The 19,231-nt window shown below is 37.8% G+C and overlaps 1 protein-coding gene and 1 long non-coding RNA gene across 15 annotated transcripts in view; one reads left to right on the top strand and one right to left on the bottom strand.

Annotated features, from left to right (window-relative positions):
* LOC124120471 (FAD-dependent oxidoreductase domain-containing protein 2-like) overlaps positions 1-19,231 on the top strand; it is a 120,849-nt gene that overhangs the window by 67,665 nt on the left and 33,953 nt on the right. For 3 of the 12 annotated variants that reach the window (XR_007219945.1, XR_007219946.1, XM_046483299.2), the window contains exon 1: positions 14,122-14,260. The exons of 4 other annotated variants lie outside the window; for them this stretch is intronic. The gene's annotated coding sequence lies outside the window, so the exon portion shown is untranslated. Of the gene's footprint in view, positions 1-14,059; positions 14,261-14,433; positions 14,567-14,608; positions 14,741-15,310; positions 15,333-15,522; positions 15,547-19,231 lie in introns of those variants that run through there. 5 more of the 12 variants (XM_046483302.2, XM_046483300.2, XM_046483301.2 and 2 more) reach the window with 5 other exon arrangements.
* On the bottom strand, positions 4,156-15,529 carry LOC125377983. Of its 3 annotated transcripts, XR_007219949.1 has the most exons (4): positions 15,443-15,529; positions 9,405-9,472; positions 5,814-5,950; positions 4,156-4,394 (listed from the first exon to the last, which is right to left on the bottom strand). It is a non-coding gene; the product is annotated as an uncharacterized LOC125377983 (long non-coding RNA). The 3 variants fall into 3 exon arrangements; XR_007219948.1 differs by lacking the exon at positions 4,156-4,394 and having other exon boundaries at positions 5,575-5,950; XR_007219950.1 differs by lacking the exons at positions 4,156-4,394; positions 15,443-15,529 and adding an exon at positions 14,988-15,071 and having other exon boundaries at positions 5,575-5,950.

Here is a 19,231-nt window from a genome sequence, read left to right on the forward strand (position 1 = left end):
TGATCACAGAAGTAAGACTACCGCTGTACGCTGTATCTGTGACACAACAATGCCGTGAATCTATGTTGACTTTCATTGATCATCCTAATTTCCATCCTTTGATATCAAGGAGTTTCATACTTAGAGTCTGTTTCGTTCGGATGCAATTATATACAGCCCGCTTTTTCTGCCGTTGTCAACTTTGTTAGGAAAATTGTGATTAGGATCTTGTGATGTTGAGAATGTCTGATCTTTCTTGGTTCAGTGAACCCTTTAGTGAACATACACACTTTGTGTAAAACAGTAAACAGCGGGAGAAATGTCGCTCGGGATTCGTTGGATGCATTTATAACTATGGGGTATTTGCTCAACAGGTCATTTTGTCATTTTTTCAAAGAATACTAAAATTTGAATTCCTGCCATTTGTCAATGTCCTAAGGTTTTGTGTTCGATGCTTGGTTGGCCCATTTGGCTTCTATCAAACAATGATGACCGGTGGGATATGTCATCTTCTGATGACTCTTGTTTATCTCCAGTAGATTAATCAAAAACAGTTTATATAAATCAAAGCAGACAAAAGTGATGAGATTGATAAACATTTCAGGCGTAGGAATATATACTGTGGTGTGACATGAATCAAAACAAAGCTCCTAGGACCTGTCCGTCAAGGCCAGAGGCGAGAAAAACTGTAACATTCAGACTGTAACGAACCGGAACAAATATGTTGGGGAGAAGGAGGCTGTTTCAAAAGACTTGGTCAGTTACTGTCAGATTCAAACATTAGTTTCCTAAGAACGAGAAGACACAGTTGGAAATGAAACCCAAAGACATGACATTTTTGGAACCGAGGCGAGCAACAAAAACCAAGCAGGCAGACTTGCACGTTTGCTGTTTCGTGCCTGCAACCTTGAAGGGCTACAGTTTGGAAGATGAATATGCATGAGTTTTGCTAAGAAGTCCTGTGCATGATAATACAGGTGAGCAGAAAGGGAATTCCCTCAACTGTACTATGGGAGTTCCTGCCAATCCGTAGTGATGATAGTAGTTCGGAGGGCGTGGCTTAATTTTTTACATTCATTGGGAAATGAACGCAATAACACGTGACCATTTGAGCTAATGAGAATTAAGGAATTACAATGAACACAATGAAAATTTAATTATTTATGATTGAATATCACTGTGGTTAATGAAATGGGATCCTGTTTTGACTCGGAAAGAGTATATTCACCTGGTGGTTGTCTGATCAGACATCACACAAATAGAAGCGGTTTTAGTCCACTAGTCCTTATAATGATGACATATAGCAAAACCCTTAATAGCAACAAATTTCTGCTAGTCCTTATGACACCTTAACTATTGGTCAGTTTGACAATGACTATAGGACTAGTGCCAATTTCTACCGCGGCATTATATTAACAGACCTCACAGAACTATCAGCCTCTTATCTGACACCAGATCTCAGTAAGGAGCATGAATCAGGGGTGGGTGGATTCTGTTGTTTCCATGGAAACATTGTTGCCTTAAAACCTCACAAATTAACATTTTTCTCTCTTATCACATTCCCAGAAAGTCAAATACCGTATTCGACGTAATAAGCGCCCTGCTCTAATAAGCGCCCACGGCGATATTTGCTAATCTATTGGCTAGTGAACAATCTCAATTAGCACCCCTTCCAACTGTACACAAGACTTATTTATTCACGGATAATACGCACTCGTATGTTATATTTGCCCTTAATTATTGGCAATTAAACCTGGAAAAATATTTTTGTCGTATATAAACATTTCAGGTTGTCAGCATAAACCACGAAATTTACGATCTTTCAACTCAAAATAGTATTCTAATAAGAGCCCCCTATTTCTAATTTTGAGAGCGCCCTGGGCGCTTATTACGTCGAATACGGTAATTCTGTTTTCAAGTTCGCCTCTTGGTTTAAATAATAAGAGCATTTTGTGGTTACACTGAGCAGAATGCTGACAATCAGTAGAGGTACATCCTTCCTAGGAGAAGGAAAGTGACTGCTCTATTTCAGTTTTAATGAAGGACAGATTGAGGCGAAAATATGATATGCTAGCCGTCTTGACAATGGTTTGATATATTTAGAAAATAAGCTTAAAATACACCTGAAGAGTCCTTTGTATATACATCAAAGATTTTGAACTAACATGCCACAAGGGGACCAAAAGGAAGGCTATAATTGATTAAAAGTCTGGAAATAACCTGTTCAATGAGCAAACCCGACTCAGCTTTGGACTAAACAGTGTTTTTGCCTTCAGTTTGAGACAAGTATGGGGACAGCAGGCAAGAAACTGTTCTGTCACATCCCATGTTTCTTATCATAGGACTGGAGGCTGGCTGGCTGGCTAGAGAGTTGTATTTTAAGACAATGAAAATGGTTCCACTATATTAGCAGCCTATCGCATATTCATTGTGTGCTTGAAGATGAAAGATGAGTTCTGTAGCTCATGAATACAAAATCTGTTCTGCGTGGCGACAACATATTTTTTAATGCGTTTCAAGAAATTCAACTGAAAAAGAAGATAAAAGAATATGTAATGTGTATTAATAGGCAGTTGTAACCCTAGTCAGGCAGTTGAAACCACAGCGAGTGAATGAGTTGGATTTAATGCTGCTTTGAACAGTATTTCAGTTACATCAATGGGTGTCAGGTTGATCTGTGTAGGAACCCCAAAGCGATAAAGATTTAAGACATTTTACCACTTTGAGAAAGCGCACGAGCATTGTGCCAACAAACCTAGAGACCTTATCACGGCGAACCTGGAATTCAAACATTCAAACCCACTGTCATAGTTGTCGATGATTCCTAAGGGACGGAATTCTGCACAGTGGATTGCACAGCCTTAGATGACCCTGCCACCCAGGCATCTCATAACCACAAACACCCCCCTCACCCCCCTCCCCTTGGTTATGTCATTTTAGTTCCAAATGACAACTTTGCTCACACAATTTTTAACATTATCTTGTTAGTCTTTGAGTCAAATAGATTCAGTCATAGTCCCTCTGTTATTGAACTTGTTTCAAAGTAAATGTCAACAAAGCATAAAGAATTACATGTCTGTTTAGTTTGCAAAATCTGGCTGTTGATTTCATTTGTTTGTTTTGTTTGTTTGTTTGTTGTTTAACGCCACACTCAGCAATATTCCAGATATATGACGGCGGTCTGTAAATAATCGAGTCTGGACCAGACAATCCAGTGATTGACATCATGAGCATTGATCCACGCATTTGGGATACGATGACATGCATCAACCAAGTCAGCGACCCTGTCCACCCGATCCCGTTAGTCGCCTCTTACAACAAGCATAGTCGCCTTTTATCGATTTCATTTGTACTATCCGAGATGATTTAATATTTTTCTTGTTTTCCCGGATGATTACATTATAGTCCAAATACAGCTTCAGCTGCAACTTGGGGAGGAATTGATTGAATGAAACATCTTTATTAAAGAGAGCGGGTTTAATAGCTTTGTTTACACAAGAATATACTGTCTACCTATCAATAGACAGAGCTTATTTACTGTCACTATTATTACACACTTCAGTGGCATTTGCGTCATAAGAAACAGGGATGTTAACCTCCATCAATATAGATGGCCTGGATTCTGTGACGCGGAGATTGTGTGTCAATATGGTGTGGGTGGAACTGTACATACTCACAACGTGGGATAGAATCACATGCCTGATCTATACTTAAGGCTTCTTGGAGTCCAGTTTTTATGGCATTTTCATGTTATTTTATGTTCAAAGAGTTTTAGTGCGATCATGTATGTGGTTACGGAGTTTTCATAATGTATTGGAAACTGCGCTCTGAAGTATTATTACTTTCGATAGAACCTTTAGGAAACGGGTCAATGGCATCACTGTTGTGTGGTGAAAATGGCCACAACAACACATATACCGTATTCGACGTAATAAGCGCTCGGGGCGCTCTCAAAATTAGAAACAGGGGGCTCTTATTAGAATATTATTTTGGTGAAAAAAACATAGTTGAAAGATAAATTTTGTTGTTTATGCTGACAGCCTGAAATGTTTATGTACAACGGATATATTTTGCCAGAATTTAATTGCCCATAAATAAGGGTGCATATAACACACGTGTGCGTATTATACCGAACAAATAAGTCTTGTGTACATTGATCAATCGGAAGGGATGCAAATTGGGCTTGTTCACTAGCCAATATATTAGCAAATATCGCCGGGGGGCGCTTATTACGTCGAATACGGTAATTGATTATTAGGGCGACAAAACTGAGAGTTGATTGTTCGATTCTGACTATATCATAAGCACATGTTTATGAACCGCCATCAAACATTGATGATACCAGGTGTTTGCGAAAAGGTTCCCCACCGGTGGCAGCCATCTCAAACACATGCAAGGGCAGGTCAATTGTTCACCTGAAAAAGCACAGGAACATATGGTACTCATATTTAGACTCATATGAATTGAAGGAAATATTATTGTTTGTTTATATATTTGTTATATTCTTTCTTTATTTGTTGTTTAATGCCACAGTCAAGTAAACAATCGACTCTGGACCAGACAATCCAGTGATTGATGTTATGAGCAACAATCCATGCCATCAGGGCACGATGAGATGACACGCTATCAACCGAATCATAGAGCCTGGTCCCCTAATCAATTTAGTTGCCTCATGACCGGCACAGCAATCGAAACTAACAGTGTTAGCCCACTCATCCTTATAATGGTGACATGTAGCAAAGCCCTTAAAAAGGACAAATGTCCACTAGTCCTTATGATAACTTAACTATTGGGCTGTTTGGCAAGGACTACAGGACAATAGGACTATAGTGCCAATTACTAATGCTGCAGCATAGGTTCCTAGGTTTGGGGCAATGTAAGTTAAAGATTTGCAGTAAATTCAGATCTTCAAGAATGGGATGAGTAAATCTTCTGAAGAGGAAAAGAAATAATAGAATATGCACATCTAACTATTGTTTTATCTTATCTGATAGAAATCACAGACTAGATAATATGAAGGTATATTTCTTACCCATAGTTGCTAATCCTCATTCACAGGATCAATGGATATAAGATGTTTAGAAGCGTTGATGAAGGGATTTATCTAAAATTCTAAACTAAGTGTCCTTGCCAGACAAATTGGAAAACTTTTGTGACATTGTTTCGATTTTGATTTTTTTTGTATGTTCTGTTGTTTTTTTTCATAAATTCTGAAGAATTGGGAAATTTAATTCAAACAGGGAATTTATTTTATCATTTGCTGCAGACTTGGGCCCAAATATCAGCCGGTAGGCAGGTCAAGATAAATCCCTGGTACACAATATGCCTGGCAATGGATTAGCATGGCTTGACAAACTTCAGACTCGCATTCAGATACTTGTGTTTAAGAGTGCACAAATATTCATATTCTTAGTTTACATGTTTTGTTTTCCGTTGCTGCCCAAATACAATATGGCTGGCAATTTCCTGTTGCAGTCAAACAGGAAAATAAAAAGCTACAATCCGATACCGACTGCAATTAATCTGTATTAACTTTCTTTAATTCTTCATGTGGAATCAATACACAAACAGGAAATTGATCATGCTATGAACATAATTGTCGCTTTTGCATGTTGTTAACGAGGGATTTCGTTATGTGACGAGGCTATCATTTTGTTGGCCTTGCACGCAAACTTGCCCCACCTTCAGACAAACAATGTGTTGAATGGAAGGGGAAACTCTGTGCATATTATGGCGGGGATTAATGTTACTTGGCTTAAACTTACATGCGCAATTGCCGTGTTACAGATAGCTTGTGGTTCAGAGGCTGCAGCTAATGGAGAGAAAAGACATACATTTCTGTGGTAGGATGTGTTAGATCTTCCTCTTCAGGAGGACTGACTGTCGTTACCTTGTCCATGAGGCCTCACTGAATGGTGTACCAGTGCATTGTGGGAGTTCAGTTTCTGTCAATATCAGCATTTGCTTTCAACTGTAATTGAACGATTAACTTTGTGTGCAGAATGTGAGGCAAAAAATATATTGTTGGCAAAGGCATTTTTAAGGACATTGATACACAGATTTGTGAAAAGTAGAACAAAGGTATTACAAATTGTGGCGTTATGGTAATGTTTGCCTTGATATAAGTCGCAAAGTATTTGGCTGTCTGTTAGTGTTTAGTGGAACAGTTATGATAGCAAACATTTAAGTTCAGAACAGCGTTAGAAATTGGTACTAGTCCTATAGTCCTTGCCAAACTGCCCAATGGTAAAGGTATCATGAGGACTAGTAGAAATTTGCCCTTTTTAAGGGTTTTGCTTTATGTTATCATTATAAGGACTAGTGGCCGAAAACTGTTAGTTTCTAACCCTGCAGAATCGCTATTTTTTACTTTGTGTGCGACTGTGATCGATACTTGCATCGAGAAGAAAAAACTGCGATCCACCGATGGATCAGTGTACCATCCCACCACTAGTATGTATATGTCAGAGTCTCTGGTTGTTTAGGTTTTACTACTTTATAAAAAATTTTATTTCATGCAAGATACTTAAAACAGTTTATCGGCAGATTTACATTTTAGCAACAGTGGGTATCATCTTGTTTGACATGGGTAGGTAATGTCATTTTCATATTTACTGAAGCAACTAATTACCTTAAGGAAACAAGATTATAGCTTAATGCCACCTTCTGAAACAAGGATAATATGGGTTTGAAAAAATGCAGATTTGCAGATTTCTGTCAACATCAAAGACCTTTATATCGGTTGAAAGATAATGTTATTGTTTTGTAAATCTTTAATACATGCATGTGAAGCCAAGTTCTTCCTAACAGGAATTCACAGGTGTTAAAGGGACTGCCCCAAGGGCATGTGTCAGCCTTGCCTAGTTTTTGTTAACTAACCCGTCTGACCCCAGGTCCCCGGTCTGGGATAGGGAAAAAAGGAGTAATCTTGCGTAAATTTGTACGATGGCTATTTCTATTTACCTTGGCAAGGTTTATAGTCCATATTCATCATGGGTCTCCCTCTGCCCACTCCCTCCTTTACCCCCAGGACTGATTGACAAAAAATATTTATCCGGTCCAGGTGCTCCTCAAATATTTCATGCAAATGTAGATGTGTGTTTGACAGTTATGACACGGGGTCTGGAAGTAGAGACCTCGGAAAGTGCATAGCCCTGTTACAGAGATGCTAACACCACAATCTTAGCAAGAACCGTGAGTATGTACACTTGGAAGGCTGGTGTTGGTGTTTTTTCTTATTGATACAGGAGCTTGTGTATCACATGCTTCATGTACTGAGACACAGGGAGGTGTTACTGCTGTAGATAGGCCTTGTTATTGTGGGCAGTAGCTGTCATTTCAAACCTTAATTACAAAGCGTAGTTGAGAGATCTGACAGTCTTACAATTGAGAATTCTTTTTGTTATTGGTCTCTTGGAATTGTTTTTGTCGTGTTATGATATTGTGAAATTCAATTGTCCCCCTGCAAGACTTTATGCATGAATTCATAAATGTTTATTAATATCAGGAAAATAATTCATGAAGCAAGTTCCTGAATAATTCTTCTTGAAATTCATCACTCCTGTATCAAGAATTTGTTTCATGAACTTTTATGAATAAATTAAGAATTCAGGAATTTTATGATTGTTCATTAAAAAGCATTCATGAATTTTCACAAATGTTTATGAATAAATCTAGAATTCATGAAAGTTCATCATTTTCATGGAGACTGATTCATAAATTTTCATTAATGTTCATGAATAAATCTACATTCTTGAAAATTCAGTAAAAACTCATTCATGAATTTATGAATAAATCCTGAATTCTGGATTCATACAGACTGATTCATGATTTTTCATGAACTTTTATTAATAATTGCAGATGTATGAAATTTCATCAAAACATCATTCATGAATTCTTGAAAGTTCATCAATATGCATAATGAGATTGATTTAAGATATTTTATGAATCTTTATGAATCAATCAGAATTCATGACAGTTCATCAGTACATGTATTCATAAAGGAAATGTTTTGTGAACTGTCATGAATCTAATAATAAATCCAGACTTCATGAAAGTTCATCAACATTTTGGACTTTTTATTCAAGGGATGCTACTCTAACTTGACAACTTCTCCTAAAGGTCGATGTGTTTTCTGTGTCTTCAAGCAGACAACGCTATACACTGAAGACAAAAGCGCGGACATCGGAGTACTGTTTTCCTCATAAGTGTTGAATCAATGTAATTTTGGAATGTTCAGCTTTACTTCCAAACAGAACCCATAAATATCCATACTTCATGCATATCTATAAAGTTCATGAACAATTTTATGAACATTTATGATAAAATTCATGAATTATTAATAAATTATCCATTTTTGTCCTGCTGGGGTCCGTATTAAGTAATGCACACTGGAATGAATGTTCCTATTCAAATATTACTTGTAACAGTTAGTGTTCAAACAGAACCCATATATATCCATACTTCATGCATATCCATAAAGTTCATGAACAATTTTATGAACATTTATGATAAAATTCATGAATTATTCATAAATTATCCATTTTTGTCCTGCTGGGGTCCGTATTAAGTAATGCACACTGGAATGAATGTTCCTATTCAAATATTACCTGTAACAGTTAGTGTTCAAGTGTTTTGATTGCCTGGAGAATTAAAGTCAAGCTTACATGACCCAGCTGACTGAGAGCCTGTGAGTGCAGTGAGGCTGTCAAACAACTAGCCAATGTCTGTTTAAGTTAGGAACACCTAAATTGTGAATGACTTTATTTCAGTGTTAGGTAAACAAGCATAATTGCAAACAAGTTACAAACTAATCATTGTCAGCGATTATTACTTATATACTTAACAAAAGAAGTAAAGGATCATCAATACTTGTGGGGATATTTTTATGAAATTGTGTGCTCAGTATTCACTCCAAGTATTCCCCAAAATATTCATCCTCCCAAATATTTTTGTTCAGTACATGTAAAATGTGTAATGTTTATGTTCTGAATTCTACAAGCCTTGCTTGTGATATTTTTTGTTTATGGATATTTTTTATCAGAAAATGGCATTTAATTCTTGTAAAAGCTCAGCTTTTTACCTTTTTGTTGCTTGTGCCATACACACACAAATAATGAAGTGTTTCTTACGTTTACATGATAACTAAACTTGTACTGACAAGGATGGGGTGGGGGAACTCCAGGAGCAGATCTTGTCGCTCATGAATTGTGGGTGGATAGTTTTGAGATCAAAAATCCATTTTAGTTTAATAGATCGGTGCGGGGGATAAGGCTTTTTCTCTTTACATTCAACCATGAATTCTAATTCTAATTGCATGCTACTACGGGCAATGTTGCTCGTGAGATTTCTGTAGGATTTCTGAGGCCTGACTAGTTTGTCAGGTAGTTCCACCGCTTTGGCGACCAGGTTCTGGAAACACTAACCACCGATCCACCGGTCAACTCGATCACCACCCCACCGGTGAACACCACCGGTAAATCACCAGGAACGCCTGCAACACAAAATAGTATATAAGGAGCTACCCAACCTAATAACAATCAGTCTGATGAACTAGTCACCAATACCAGAGATTGCTCTAAGGTTTTAGCCCCAAACCTCTTCTTGAGCTTGTACTGAACTAATGGTCATGGGTTATTGATGCGATATATTGATGCATACTCTATCACTTACTTATATGATCGTAGATAAGCCAAATTTTGAGGACCAGAAAAGATTCTGCAGAAAGGGGTCGGCTTATGTAGGGGTTACACTTTCATCAAACTATTTTTCTGTGGGTTAAGAAAACTACATCGTATCGCTTCAGGTGAATGAGTGAGTGAGTATGGTTTTACGCCGCTTTTAGCAATATTCCAGCAATATCACGGCACGGGACACCAGAAATGGGCTTCACACATTGTACCCATGTCGGGAATCGAACCCAGGTCTTCGGCGTGACGAGCGAACGCTTTAACCACTAGGCTACCCGACAGCCCCTCAGGTGAATGAACAATGCTATAACAAACTTTGTCAATGAAAATATGAAATTTGCCATTATATATCACTAGACATGAAGATTTACCATTTGGATTGTATTTCTTGTTACCGGTATGCTAGGCATTGTTTTTATGCAAGGATAAAGATTACCGTGTGTATTGTCTTGTCAACTAAGCCGGAAATAGCAATCAGCTGTACACATGTGTTCTCCCAATCTACCGATGATAACGTTAAAACATACCCAGTAATATACTACTCAAAAGAAGTTAAGGATCACCCGATTCTTTCATAATGGTAAAGTTAATCTGTCATGACATGATAGATTAACTATAGTAATATGAAAGAATCAGGTGATCCTTAACTTCTTTGGAGTAGTATATAATGGAATAGAATTTTGATGAAACAATCAGTTACTATTTTACTACAAATAATATATTCTGATATCGTGTAATTTTAATTGCAGGTTTTACTATATATCTTCAGTATAATGACAACCATACCCTGGATTATGCGGTAGCACTTTTGTGTATTATCGGATACTTTTTTCGCATGGAACAATTTGACAAATCACCGTTTCGCGCTATCTCACTATTTCCATCGCAGAAACAATATGTTGACATGTAATCGTTAAACAAATATTACTTTTAACGAGTAAAAGTATGGCGGTTATGATATATATATACATTTTCTGTTTTTCACTAACTAAGGTTAGTTTCAAGGTCTCAATAGCAGTAATATTACAAGTTTGAAAACTTTATAAGCTCCATGACTGACAGATCTTAATAGGAGAAGTCCAATGTTTGTGTTAAGGACAAACTTATGGAAAACTGTGACTTGATTAATGACTAGTAGATAATGAGATTGTAATTCAAATCCACTTGTTTTGGAAATAATTGGACTTGATATATTGCATGTGTCAACAAATACACTACACATGCTGGGCATTCTGACTAACAGGTAACTCTATATGTCTTAGTCCTACATGATGAATACAGGACTAGATCAGAAATAGAAGATGATTACCTGACCGATTCTTCTTCTTGGGCATTTCATATTCATCATGAGCTGGGTTTGTTATACCTTATTTGCTGTTTAAAGCACCCTGCTCCAATAAGCACCTCCTGACCAACTTGTGGACCCATCTGTACCTTCTACAGTGCCCACTACTATGCCCGAAAATGTCAGTCCGTATTTACTTGGCGTATATTAATAACATATTCTGTTTCACAGAAGACGGCAGCATAGAATAGGTATATAATTGTCTTGAAGCTATTATCAATATTTTTGTAGTTTCATGGACATTTTTAATCTTATTAACAAATGCCCGATCTGCGAAAACAAATTCAACTTACGGTTTTAATATAAAAAAATGGTCAATTACTAAGCGCCCAGGGCCCCGTTCCACAAAGCGATCATAGATCTACGACTGTCGTAAGCTTATTTTAAAGTATCGGAGTTCCAAATATTTAGGATGGACACAGAAAACAAAATATACTGCATCTTAAGTGATGAACAATAATACCAAATTCTTGACAAAGGGTCAAGAATATATATAAGGGCCTTGTAATTAAACTGTGATGATCAAATACAGTACACAACACCATTCATTACTTTACAGGACCCTCATAATGTCTGCAAGGACCTGAAAATGAATTATTGGGGTCCCCTTGACCCCTATTTTTGAAGGTCAGGACAAAACCCTGTCTGTACCTTTTCTCATTGTTTTCTCTTCCACGGGTCTTACCTGTTTGTACGGGGCGACTAACAGGATCGCCTGGTCAGGCTCGCTGACTTGGTTGATAATAACCATCGTATCCCAATTGCGTAGATCGATGCTCATGATGTCAATCACAGGACTGCCTGTCCAGACTTGACTAATTTACAGACTGCTGTCATATAGCTGGGATATTGAGTGTGGCGTTAAGCAACAAACAAACAAAATATCGTTTTGTAAGTCCTTGAAGAAAGCCTGTCTGGAGTAGTCCATAAATTATTAGACATACCCTTGCCCCCCAACCCCCCAACCCCCCAACCCAAACCATCCTAACTTAGTTGTAAAAATGTTGGCATCCTCAAAGAGATTCTTTTATCAATCAAATCCTACTTTGCAGTCATTTATTAAGTGGGTTGTGCGGCAAGCTTTCAAGTCTATGTCAATCTGACCTTTTCACTCAGCAATTACTCTTTTGTTTATGATTATGATTATGATTATGATTATGATGCCATACATATAAGGGGTGCCATCATCAACAGATGGATGAGTGCACTGAAGTCACACCTGATGATATGACAACTGATTTGCCTACCTATTTTCTAGTCATGCTTTATCTCTATAAAAGTAATGTTCGCCACATTTTGCATTGACCTGGCAGGAAACTACTTTGGCTAGCATTTAACCTTTCAGCCTGTCATGAAGTAAACTGGTAAATCTGATGACATGAGACCACCGGTATTAACACAATCCCAAATTAAGCACTCTTTCTAGTTAAGCACAAGACCGTGAAGATCCGGGGTCTTCAGTAACCCATGCATGCTGTAAAAGGTGACTATTTGTCGTAAGAGACAACTAACGGGATCGGGTGGTCAGGCTCGCTGACTTGGTAGATGCATGTCATCGTATCCCAATTGTGTGGATAGATGCTCATGATGTCAATCACTGGATTGTCTAGTCCAGACTTGATTATTACAGACCGCCGTCATACAGCTGGAATATTGCTGGGTGCGGCGTTAAACAACATACAAACAAAAGTTAAGCACTAATAGGTTTATGGCAACGTCCTCTTGTTAGCCAGGCCAAGGAATGTAGATAATCTGGCTCAAAAGCAGAGCATATTAAGTATTGCAATACATATAACATTGTGCAGCAAGTATTACAATATGTATCAGTACATGGGGTGTGAATATAGGTATATGTCTAATGATTACAGCTGTTTTGTATTGACTTGAACTGTCAGACCCCTGTTCTGTGAGTGAGAGAGTGAGTTTGATTTTAGGCCACTTTTGGCAATATTCCAGCAATATCACGGCGGGGGACACCAGAAATGGGCTTCACACATTGTACCCATGTCGGGAATCAAACCCGGGTCTTCGACGTGACGAGGGAACTCTTAAACCACTAGGCTACCCGTCCGCCCCGTTCGGTGAAAGAGGTTCGGGGGTGTGGATTGGTTGGTCGGTTCTAGTCTTGTTGATAATTGGTACAACTACAGTTTGGATGTTTGAGCGGACTTTTGACCACTCATGGTCACATGCCAATATATGATTCCTTACTGCTGACTGAGATGTTACAGACTGGTGATAAACCTCACTCACTGACACCAGACTGTGTCACTGTGTCACCCAACAGTACAACATAACCTGACAATTTCCATGGCAACGGTATTGAAAGAGGGCTCACAATATTAATATATGTACACTCCATTTCCTCCATTAACGGCTGGTCTATTAAGAGTGAAGGAGTTTGGTTTTACGCCACTTCTGGCAATATTCCAGCAATATCACAGCGGCGGACACCAGCAAATGGGCCTCACACATTGTACCCATGTGGGGAATCAAACCCGGGTCGTCGGTATGACTAACGAACACTTTAACCTCTAGGCTACCCCACTCTCCCGGTCTATAAAGAGGCAGCCTCTGTAGGTTAGTGCTTGGTATAACAGTAAAGTTTTTTAACACAATCCAGGTTAGGTCAGGTCAGCTACAGCTGATGATTTCTCCCCATTAAGTATAAATACCATAAAGTTGATTAAACAAGCCCTCCCTTATATATCTCAAACATGATGTGAAAAAGGGCCAGGGATCTGTTTAGCAAATGTCACTTTCGTAGTCCTATGACCTGTCTCAATGCTATACTTTCTCATAGGCTGTATAATGACTGTTGTAGCGACAAACGCTTTGAGATTTGAACAAAGAACTGGTCCCTCTCTCTGCTGTAAGGTACATGTATTGACTAGAACTAGTTGAACTGAACTTCCATGGCCTTAAAATTTCATCACTGTAGCATATTAACATTGTTAACAATGAACACCTTTCCAGGATGTGCACATTAAGCAGTGACCAATAGTCGTGTCACATTTGACTACTGTGGTATCGGCAGTCTTATAACTGAATACTGACCTTCACTGAACCGTGATAAGATGCTTGACAGATACATCGGTTGTATGATCAAAGCCACGATCACACTTGGCTGTGAACACTACTAAGGAGCTGTATGCAAACTAGTGGTAAGGTAGCTCTCCCGAGAAGATTAACCTAACAGTCACACTGTATTCGATGTAGTGGGAGACTTCTTCACCAGTGATAATTTGTGAGTTCTGAGTTTTATTTGATTTATTATTAATTTCACAGTGTCTTAGTTGACAATGTATGTGTAAGGGACTGCCATCCTTGAGTGAGACTTGTTTTTAACATGTAGAGAAACAGCTGAAACATGGTCCTGGGTGCCGGACTGATTGTCATATCACTCTCCAGGATAGAGCAGGGACCAGGTCAGGGCACTGATTATGAGTACAGGGATAGAGCTCAGTTTTCTCAACACCCGTCCAAGTCAGGATAACATTTCACTGGATTAAGACAATATGTCTGCTCACCTGAAGGAAAGCTTGCTCACCAGGTAGACTGTGTTCGGGGACTTAGGCTGTGTACACTTCCTTATATTGATTCTTACAGATTTTGAGACATATGGGCAGAGACACGTTGTAAGTTACCTGTGGGGCTTATCGTCCGCATAAGACAGGATAGTTCACAGAACTAGTTTACGACATTTCCGTTATGTTTCCTTGGAAAGGTAAGACCATTTTCTTGAAATGACTTCCTGAATCTTGTTATCCATACAGTTGTATTAATTTCATATCTCAACCCGTCCTCGGGCATGGCTATTTATCACAAACAACTGGACAACACAAACAAATACAATCTATGACACATGACTTAGCTGATTTTGTTTGTTGTTTAACGATGCAGTGTTTTCTTGTCAAGGTCTTGTCACTCAGCTATCCAATGTTTAAGAAAGTTCAAGTATTTCCATAACCAACCTGATTGACAAGATGATAATGCAGTGTTGGAAGTTGGGATAGACTAATATTTAGTCTATGAAATCTTGTATTACACAATATTCTTCTTGACTCTAAAAATAAAAATAAAAATTCCCTATGCTGATTTCATGTGTGGAATAGAGCTCGCTAGTGCTGGCTAGACTTGTTTTTGTGTGTGTTTCTAGATTATATATTTTTTTTCATAAACATGTTCCACAGTCATGGTGCAGGACTAAAGTTGGGTATGTGTACGCTGTTGCGTACTTTGTTCACTGTATCAGTCCGCAGTGACTGTTTACATATACATACTTGACCTACTACAAGGCGGATATTCAGATGCATGGGGTAAAAATCTTCTTCCTGGTAGCAAGATATTGTCATTTCGTTCCCCATGACTTAGCACAAAGACGTGGAAAAAACTTTGTCTTTTTGTGGTGTAATGTAAATAGGCTCACCTTTACAACTGTTACACTCTACAACATGTCGTAATCTACGACCAGCCACTCCCCGACTTGTGGGACTTACTGACTTCATGCATTAACTACAGGCAGTTGTGCAGGTACATGTATACATGGCTGCTTGTTTATAATTGTCCTGGCATAGGCGACGCAAAAGGTTAAATAAGATAATGGTTTGGTAAAATACAGGTAAACTGTTCAAGATAAGAATAATGATGACTTATTTAACTGGGGGACCTCTCTTGCTCTCTCACTCTCTCAAATTTTCATCAAAGTGACAAATTAAATATCAACTTTCTGAGAAGAAAAACACATTGTAATCTGAAAAGCTATTTTTCCGGTGAGCTTTGAAAAACAAATATATCACTCTCTCATCTTAAAGAGGAAGTATAACTGTTGCTATTTTACTTCTGGTATGGAGTAACAATACACCATATTTATTTAAACTCATATTAACATCCCATTTCATAAACTATGGAATGTTTCTTTAAGACTGCGTAAATTGTCTTTAAGAAAGTAAAAAACATCAGCAAACAGATGTTGATTGCCATTATAACTGTACTCTGTTTTTGAAGCAATGACAAGACATTGCTATGAGTAAATGACAATGAATATATATCCATATATCGCACTGTTCCGTTACTGGGTAGACATATTTTGATAAAAATTTGTTATGGGTAAGAGCTGGAATAAGGGCCGCCATCTAAAATACATTTGAAATACACTGGAATGGAAACAACAAAGATTTAATTCCTTTGCAACATTTTAACAGTACTAATAAATATCAATTTGATATCCAAATAATTGCAATAAAAATATTTGAGTTATTTATACATGTAAATGCTTAACCAAAGGTATGTATTCAGAATATCAATGTAACCATAGCTCTCTCTACCAATTACCTTGCATGATGGCATTATCATAATTCGATAGTGATACTATGGGCACCAAATCAGAAATAGATAACCTCTATTGTATCAGGCCTGTGAATCATTAATCACTGAAAATTCCCTGCTTGCCCATAAATGAAAGAGTAGACCATATTAGGAATTACGCCCATCTTCTGGTTGAGAGCATATATAAGTTAATTTAATCAAGTTTGCCAGCCTACTTCATGCTTCTAATGCCTGAAGGGAGGGATTTTTTATTTGTGTCTTTGTATGAGGTTTAGATTTCATTTGTATGATGTTATGTTTCCAGAAATATTGATCATGTTTGAAATTGGCATCTGTTATTCCTAGGTTATTAATCACATCTGTTATTCCTGGGTTATTTATCGCATCTGTTATTCCTGGGTTATTTATCGCATCCGTTATTCCTGGGTTATTAATTGCATCTGTCACTCCTGGGTTATTTATCACATCTGTTTTTCCTGGGGTAATTATCACATCCGTTATACCTGGGTTAATTATCACATCCGTTATTCATGGGTTATTAATTGCATCCGTTATTCCTGGGCTATTAATTGCATCCTTTATTCCTGGGTTATTTATCACATCCGTTATTCCTGGGTTATTTATCACATCCATTATACCTGGGTTAATTATCACATCCGTTTTTCCTGGGTTATTTATCACATCCGTTATTCCTGGGTTATTAATTGCATCCGTCATTCATGGGTAATTTATCACATCCGCTATTCCTGGGGTATTTATCACATCCGTTATACCTGGGTTAATTATCACATCCGTTATTCCTGCGTTATTAATTGCATCCGTTATTCCTGGGTTATTTATCACACCCATTATTCCTGGGTTATTAATTGCATCCATTATTCCTGGGTTATTAATCGCAAGAGTTATTCCTTGGTTATGTTCATTTTAACATTTCTGTACATTTGTAGGATTGGATTTCTTAGGTCAAAATCCAATAACTCGTCATCATCACTTTGATCCAGGTATTTATCTGTGCGTTCTCTGAGGCCAATTAGCCTCTGGTCTAAAGCAAATGTCAGTCAGAATTTCAAACTGGAATCTAATATCCCTTGACCGAGGTGATCATGTTACTAAGTATTGTTTTAGCTTTGCATTGATAACAGAAGCAATTAAGAGGAAAGATCCTTGAATGCTAAATTTTACATTTAATATACATACTGAACAAAAAGGCTCGAGGGCATGATATTTTTAGGAAATTGCGTGCTCAGTTTTCACTCCCAACAAAACCCCAAAACATTCATGATTCCTAACTTTATTTTTGGTCAGAATAATTGCATTAAATTTAATGTTAAAATACCTCTGAATTTTATCAAAAGAACTACTTCTTCCCAAGTTTACGAGTAAAACCTACCAGAGGCACTAGATTTGAAACTCTTGGATTAACCCCTTTTCTATCAGATTTGAAAGATTCAAAATATAATTCATTGACTGTTTTTTGTTTATGATTTTGTATTTAAAAAAAGAAGAAGTAAAGCCTACAGATGTGGAAAAGCTTATCATATGACAGGTGAAGGACATGTATCATTTGCTACATGGACGATGCGTGTACGCCAATCTATGACAAGATGCTATCAATGTTACTTGTATTACTTTCATGTTTATATCAACCTCATATCCACTGCATTCTGTGAGAAAAAAGACGTTTCAAATCATCCCTCCCTTTGATGTCCATGCAAAAGTGATAGTCTCCAGCATGTCCATAGATGTCGGTAGTGTTGTCCTAGATGCTGTTGGATCATGTTTGACACTGTGTGTGAGCACCCTGCATTCAGCCCCACTTCCCCTTGCAATAGATTCGCTGTTGGGAGGGAATTCTTTGTTCATTACACATCTTCATTGATTCCTTTATTCGATGGAGTTAATGACAAGCGAGGTGTGTTGTTGGTTATAGTGTGTCTAAATCCATATGGCCCATGGTATAACAATGCAGTGATAGTAGAACAGTGGGAGCGTGGAGTTCCGGCGCTTAGTCGGGTATAGGGTGCATCTCAGGAAACATGATTTCACAAAAGACTAAATAAATCGTTACAAGCTGTTGATGTGTTACGGACACTGTAAACTAATTATTAGACTTTGATCCACATTTACTGTTATTGTGATGAGGGATGGGCTGAGATGGGTGTCTTATAGGGTTGCAACGAATACACTATAAGGCGAATACGATTCGTATAATGAATATAGGGTAACGAATACGAATATTTATTCACGAATAATAACAAGTCAGCAGTTGAGGTATTATTTATGATATTGAGTGAAACAATAACAAAATAAATTATTTCACATGGTTTGTTAATTATCAATTTATTATACATTAATATAGTTCACTTATCCAGGTACTAGTGTCTGCTCGAATGCCACAATGACCAGTGACTAAAATACTGTCACTGAAGAAATCTATGCATATAATATGTTCTTATGGATATTTTAAGGGTCAGGGTATGTAAATGCACATGACTGCATATTCATGAATATTCGATTCTAGTGACCACGAATAACGAATTCAATTCATGAAAGGATACGGTTCGATTCACCGAATACGCGAGTGAATCGTAACAGCCCTAGTGTCTTAGGTACTCGGGTTGGGTGGGTGCAGAGTAAAACCCAGGTACTGGCAGGATTACCCGGACACATGGTTGGTCACGTGATATTGTGATTAATGACAACAATTCGCCATAACTCCATGGTTACACTACAAGTCACCAATGTTGGCTTTTCTTTCCGACTATGCACCCATTCCTTCTGTCATTTATATGTATGAGTTGAGATAAGGCTTCAGTCAACTTCAGTGTATGCATGACCAGATGATTTTATACATGTATCTGAATACTTTTTGCAAGGGGTCCAGGAAAGG

The sequence above is a fragment of the Haliotis rufescens genome, unplaced genomic scaffold, assembly GCF_023055435.1.
Source record: "Haliotis rufescens isolate VD_foot unplaced genomic scaffold, xgHalRufe1.0.p SCAF_11, whole genome shotgun sequence".
Lineage (NCBI taxonomy): Eukaryota > Metazoa > Mollusca > Gastropoda > Lepetellida > Haliotidae > Haliotis > Haliotis rufescens.